This window comes from Echinops telfairi, unplaced genomic scaffold (genome assembly GCF_000313985.2).
Source record: "Echinops telfairi isolate 266 unplaced genomic scaffold, ASM31398v2 ScPeMD7_443;HRSCAF=831, whole genome shotgun sequence".
Lineage (NCBI taxonomy): Eukaryota > Metazoa > Chordata > Mammalia > Afrosoricida > Tenrecidae > Echinops > Echinops telfairi.
The window spans coordinates 16,627,565-16,633,480 of NW_022104341.1; positions in this window are offsets into that span (position 1 = coordinate 16,627,565).

Sequence of the window (5,916 nt, forward strand, 5' to 3'; positions counted from 1 at the left end):
TTCAAGTGTAAGCCATTTCTCCCTATCAGTGGGAATACATTAAGCAGTCTACCTCTCAAAGAATTGGTATTCAGCCATGAAATTGGAGTAAAAGACTGTCTTATAAGGGTTGTTGTGAAAGTGAGATACCAGTTGTATCTGATTTCAACTCGTGGTAATCCTGTCCATCAGAGTAGAAGCATGCTACCTGTGCTTCTGGTGATCGCTGTGGAAGCAGTACATCACCAGCTCTTTGTTTCAAGGATCCTCGGGGTAAACGACACTTCTAATTTGGGGCTAGTAGTTGAGTGCTTAGCCATTTGCACCACTGAGGGGATCTGAAAATTAGATAAGGTAGCATATAAAGCACATATCTCAGTGACAGACACATAGCACATTATCCATAAACAGGAGATAACGTGATTATTCTTTTTGATTGCCTTTCAGATGGTTGAAAAAACACCTTACTTACTTCTTCTCCTCTCCAAATTGAGCATCTCCTTTTTTTCAATAATACTTTAGAAAATGGCAAAATTATTCTCTTCTGGATCATGATGTTATCATTGTCTATAGCTTAAGCTTGCATTTAGGTAGGATCTAGTTTAAATGATTCTTGGTTAAAATACCCTGACACCAACTGATAGTTGACATGTTGGCAGAAAGAAGAAGACATTTCCTCTATTGAATAAAGCTGGATGGAAAGATAAGCCCTGCAATCCTGCAAGGGCTTTCTGTGAGCCTTCATGGAACTTCAACCCCAGAAGTGTGTGGTGAACGGACATTGCTGTCTCAGAGAAGGTGATTTCACTTGTATTGGTGGGTAAACCAGGTGGACCAACTTACCATTAGGAAAAAGACTTAGCATTACTTATACAGATTCCCAAGGGGAGTATATTCCTGGACGGATTGCAGAGATCAGTGCCACCATCAAAGTAAAGGTAATTGTATCTCACATGAACGTTCACCAAAGGATTGCCTCTGAAGAGGAGGACTTTAATAATCAAGTGGATAAGATGAAATTGCACTGGTGTTACATAATGGAGGTAAAGAAGAATATGTCTGGAATCCAGGAGATCCCATAGGCTGGTTCTTAGTGCTACCGTGCCCTGTGATTAAAGTAAATGGTAAATTACAGCAACCCAATCCTGCCAGGACTTATAATGATCCAGACCCCTCAGGAATGAAGGTCTGGGTCACCCCACCAGGCAAAAAACCACAGCCAGCTGAGGTGCTTGCTGAGGGCAAAGGTAATACAGAAGGGTAGTAGAAGAAGGTAGTTCTACCTTTCAGCTATGACCATATGATCAATTACAAAAGCAAGGTTTGTAATTGTCAGTGTATTTTCTTTTTATGTGCTTATTGCATATCTTTCCTTTGTTGAGGTATGATATATCAGATACAATTGGACTGTTTGTTTTCATTTATATGTATGATAGATGATTGATGGTAAGTATAAGTGTGATTTCATCAATGTCTGGGGATTATATAATTATATATGGCTAAAGAATTGTGTACAGGTGCCCAGGTTGGCAAGGGGTGGATCGAGGTAGTCAGTTTATTGTGCCAGCCTGGCCGATAAACACATGTGGGATTAACTGAAGGGCAGAGAGATAAATGGCTTGGTGAGGCTCGCCTTTCTTGTCTCTAGCTCTTTGATCATCGGACCAGTGTGCGGCTGCCTTGCTTGTTCTGTGGCTCAATTTTCAAGCTACACTACCTGTGGGACACCTAACCTGTGGACTGTGTCACTGTAATTTGAGGTTCCTTCAAGACCTGATTCGCCACACAATTGGAATTTACCATCTCTTGATCTGGGGACTGACTGTTGGTGACCTGGTGACTGTTGGTGACCTGCCTTGCTATTGGCTGCCGGTGCCCGGAGAATCTGAATCTCTCTACAGAGGACTACCTGGTGGCCCTCAAGACTTGAAGGACTGCCAGTGTCTCACAACTGTCTGACACATTTGAATTATACTGAGTCATTTGTACTGCTTTATAATTTAACTGTTTATTTCTTGTGTTATATATCTATCTGTATAACTGTTTTATAATTTAACAACTGTTTATTTCTTGTGCTATCTATCTACCTAAATATATATTTATAAAATTATTAGCAATCTGGTTTTATCTCTCTAGAGAACCCTGTCTAACACAGTTCCCAATAGAGCATTTTTGACCAAGTTTCTAGTCTGCCCTTTTGGTGACCTAGGCCTTATGTTATAGACAACTGGGACTTTAGATAGTGTCTCTTCTAGGTTCATCTCATCCTGCATAGGATCTGATTTGGAAACCCCATTAAGCAGACTGGACTGTACCTTAAATATAGCTGCAGCCGATGAAAGGAGCTGAAATATTTCCTTGGACGTAAGACTGAAATACCCCAGTGTGAAAAGAAGCACATGATCACTATCCCAAAGTTACGGATTTGGAAGTCATTGGACTTCAGTTTAAATCTCCAGCTTTGAAGGTGCCCCCCAAAATGGCAAAACTACCACATATTTTTGCCAAATAAATGGCCAAAAAAACCCAAAACGACCATATATTTGCTATTTTCAGATTCTCTGTTTTTTATGGCATGTCTTAGGCCAGCAGGCATAGTTCTATCTTGTGAATTAGTGTTATTGAAAGTTTTGCCCCATATCCAACCTTCAATGTTTGCGTAGGATCTAGTCACTAGAGTTTTTAATCTGTCCAAGTCAACAGTCCATGTATTTTTATCTAAAAAGTGGTCCTATGCATGTATACTTTCCTTTTCTCAATAGTATTTTAAATTCTATAACATGAGCTAAATTAATGATACCATAATTTAATTATATAATTGCCATACACCCCACGGAGATGATTTATAATGTTCCTCAATAAAATGATAGTGATGTCTCTAAAGTGGACCAGGGACATATGTAAATCATAGACATATGGATGAATTTGAGCTCACACTTAATGGTAACCCTAATCTAAGAACAATTAGTTCTTATGACATGGCCCTAATCAATCCTCTCCCTCATGAAGAGATTACTGAAGATGTGGATTCAATAGCAAAGTGTGGTGAAGAAATCAGATGATGCCTGGCTATCACAAAAAATCACATCTAAGTCTTAAAGGCTAATCTCAAAACAAGTAGCCATCTACATGAGGTGTAGCTAAGTCCATTCAGAAGGAGCACAACATTCTGGATGATCCAAAGACGGTAAAGAATAAAATCCAAGACTGGAGGAAGGAATTCTGCTATAGCTTACATACTGAGAAATTGTTTTCAGAAGGCTGTAGATCATAGTGTAAGCCCAAAATCGATTGACACTGTCCCGGGGGGATTAAGCCTCCTGTGAATCAGTCCTCTGGAACCATTGGCCAGGGGTGTGAATAGCCTTGCCACCAGTGTGTATTGGAAAGTAAATTAACAGAAATGTAATGAGGTAAAAATTTAACTCCTAATCATTTGTTTTCCCTTTTGACTCATTTCAAATTTGTTTTAGTTTTTATTATTTTCTGGGTGTGTTTTTTTTTTCACTTGAGGATTTCCTCTGTTGTATTGTGTTAGTTGTTGAGGTTTTTCTTGTTTGTTTTTATTTTATTCTTGCATGTTTTTCTTTATTTGAAATCCAGAATGGGTAAATCTATAGAGACAATAGCTCTGTTAGTAGTTTCTTAGAGTTCTGGCAGGGGAGGTTAGGGAGAAATGGGGAGTTAATAGTAATAAGTACAAGGATTAGAAAGGTTACAAGGATTTAAATGGTTCTAAAATTAATTTTAGATGATTGCACAACTCTTTTGAATATATTGATTTTAAAATTTTAAAATAATTTTAATAAATATTTTAAATATATTTACATTATTGAATCGTATCTGTGAATCATATGTCAATGAAACTGTTGACATTAAAAAGAGAAACAAGTCATGATTCGTCTGAGCTACTGCACTATGATGAACCTGCCTCTCTCTCCTGACTGCATGCTCGTTCAAAAATGCACGGTCTATATCTTTCTTAATATATATAAATTCTAATTTACTGCTGATGATCAAAGACTACGCACTTCTGTACCAACCATCCCTCAATAACAAGAAAATTAAAATGATCACAATTAGACCAATAAACAACATCATTATAAATGGCAAAAAGGCTGACATTATCAAGGATTTCATTGACTTGGATCCAGAAGCAATACCCATGGACATAGCGATCAAGAAATCAAACGATGTATTGCATTGGGCAAATCTGTTGTGCAAGACCGACTAGCTAAAGGGTTAAAAAAGCAAAGATGTCATTTTGAACACTAAGGGGTACCTGACCCAAGCCAGGCCATTTTCAGTCATTGCATAGGTAGGCAACAGCTGAACAATGAGTCCAGAAAGCTGGAGAAGAATCGATGCCTGGGAATCACGATGTGGGTGGAGAGCACTGAATACACCGCGAACATCTGTCTTGGGAAAAGTGCAGCCAGAATACTCCTTAGACCCAAGGGTGGCCAGACGTCATCTGACGGACTTTGAAAACGAAACCAGTCCCTGGAAAAGGGCGTTCTGCGCTCCATAAAGTACAAGATTCGTGACATAGAGAAAGGTCCTCGGGGAAATGGAAGTCACCGGCACGGTGACTTCAACAGTGTGCTCAAACACGGCAACAATTTTGGGACCGCCACAGGATGGAGCAGGCTTTTGTTCTGTTGTACGTAGGGCCACCGTGACTCACAACTCACGCAGGGGCCCCCACGGACAGCAGACAGTTTTGAAGAATGTCTTCTTCTCGTCTGTCTGGTTCTGTAAGGAATCTAGTCTAGTTCACGGAAGCCTGTCACATAAGCAAATTTCTTTCTCAAGAGAGTGGAGTTAATTTAACAGGGCCCGGAGCCCAGAGCCCTGGTGATGGAAATCTGGCAATTCAAATCCACCAGCCCCTCCACAGGAAAAAGATGAGGCTGTCTGCTCCTCTCTAGATTCCCATCTTCAGAAACCCTATGTAAGGACACTACAAGTCAGAATTCACTTGGTAGCAAGGAGTTCAGTTTTTGTTTCATTTTTGTTTTGTTTTGATCCCAAAAGATGGGGTCTCTCTTCCCTATCTTTCTCACCTGGAGCAGCAATAGCACCACGCAACAACAACAGCATCCTTTGTTAAGCCATTTTCAGTTAGGCAGTTTCTTCATTATAATCTAATGCAACCTAATTATTACAAGCACCAGTGGCCAGTGTTACCTGTCACTAACCTCCTCTCTATCAAATCTTTCATCTGCTCACACTGATATGTTTCCTCTCTGCCCATAACTATGCATATACAAGTAAACACAGGACAAAGGTACATGAAAACAGGAAAATCTTAAAAGGACTTTCCATATTAGGACTATAGATTACATATTTTCTTCTTTTTCTGGTTGTTGTTTTTTTCCCCCAAATCTGTCAAATAGATGCTAAATTTTAAATGAAGAAAATCAACTTTATTTGTCTTGAATACAACTTTCATAAGGGGCAAATTTTGGTAGTAATGGAGGAATTTAATCTTACTGAGCCCTACCGGTTTAGCGGTTATGCATTGGCCTGTGAATTCCAAAGTCAGCGGTTTGAAACCACCAGCCCCCTCCACAGCAGCACACGAGGCTTTCTACTCCCGTAAAGCGTTACGGTTCTTGGGAGCCACAGTGGCAATTCTGCTCTGTCCCATGGGGTCTCTGTGCGTCAGAATCAGCTCACTGGCGGTGAGACGTCTTATTTGGGGAATAATGCAGAAACAAATGCCAAAAAGCAGAGCGCTCGTTCTGGCATTCTTATACAAAAGTTGCTACAGATTTTATACTCCCAGGGAATCTTTTTAGTGGGAAATAAACTGAATTGACTCTAAGAACGATGAAAAATTACAGCACTTTCTAGCTCATAAAAATAGCAGAGAGCAGTCCTGGACGGCCTGCGGCACTTCTTCGAGGTTTGTCATTGAGAAACTGGCACCAA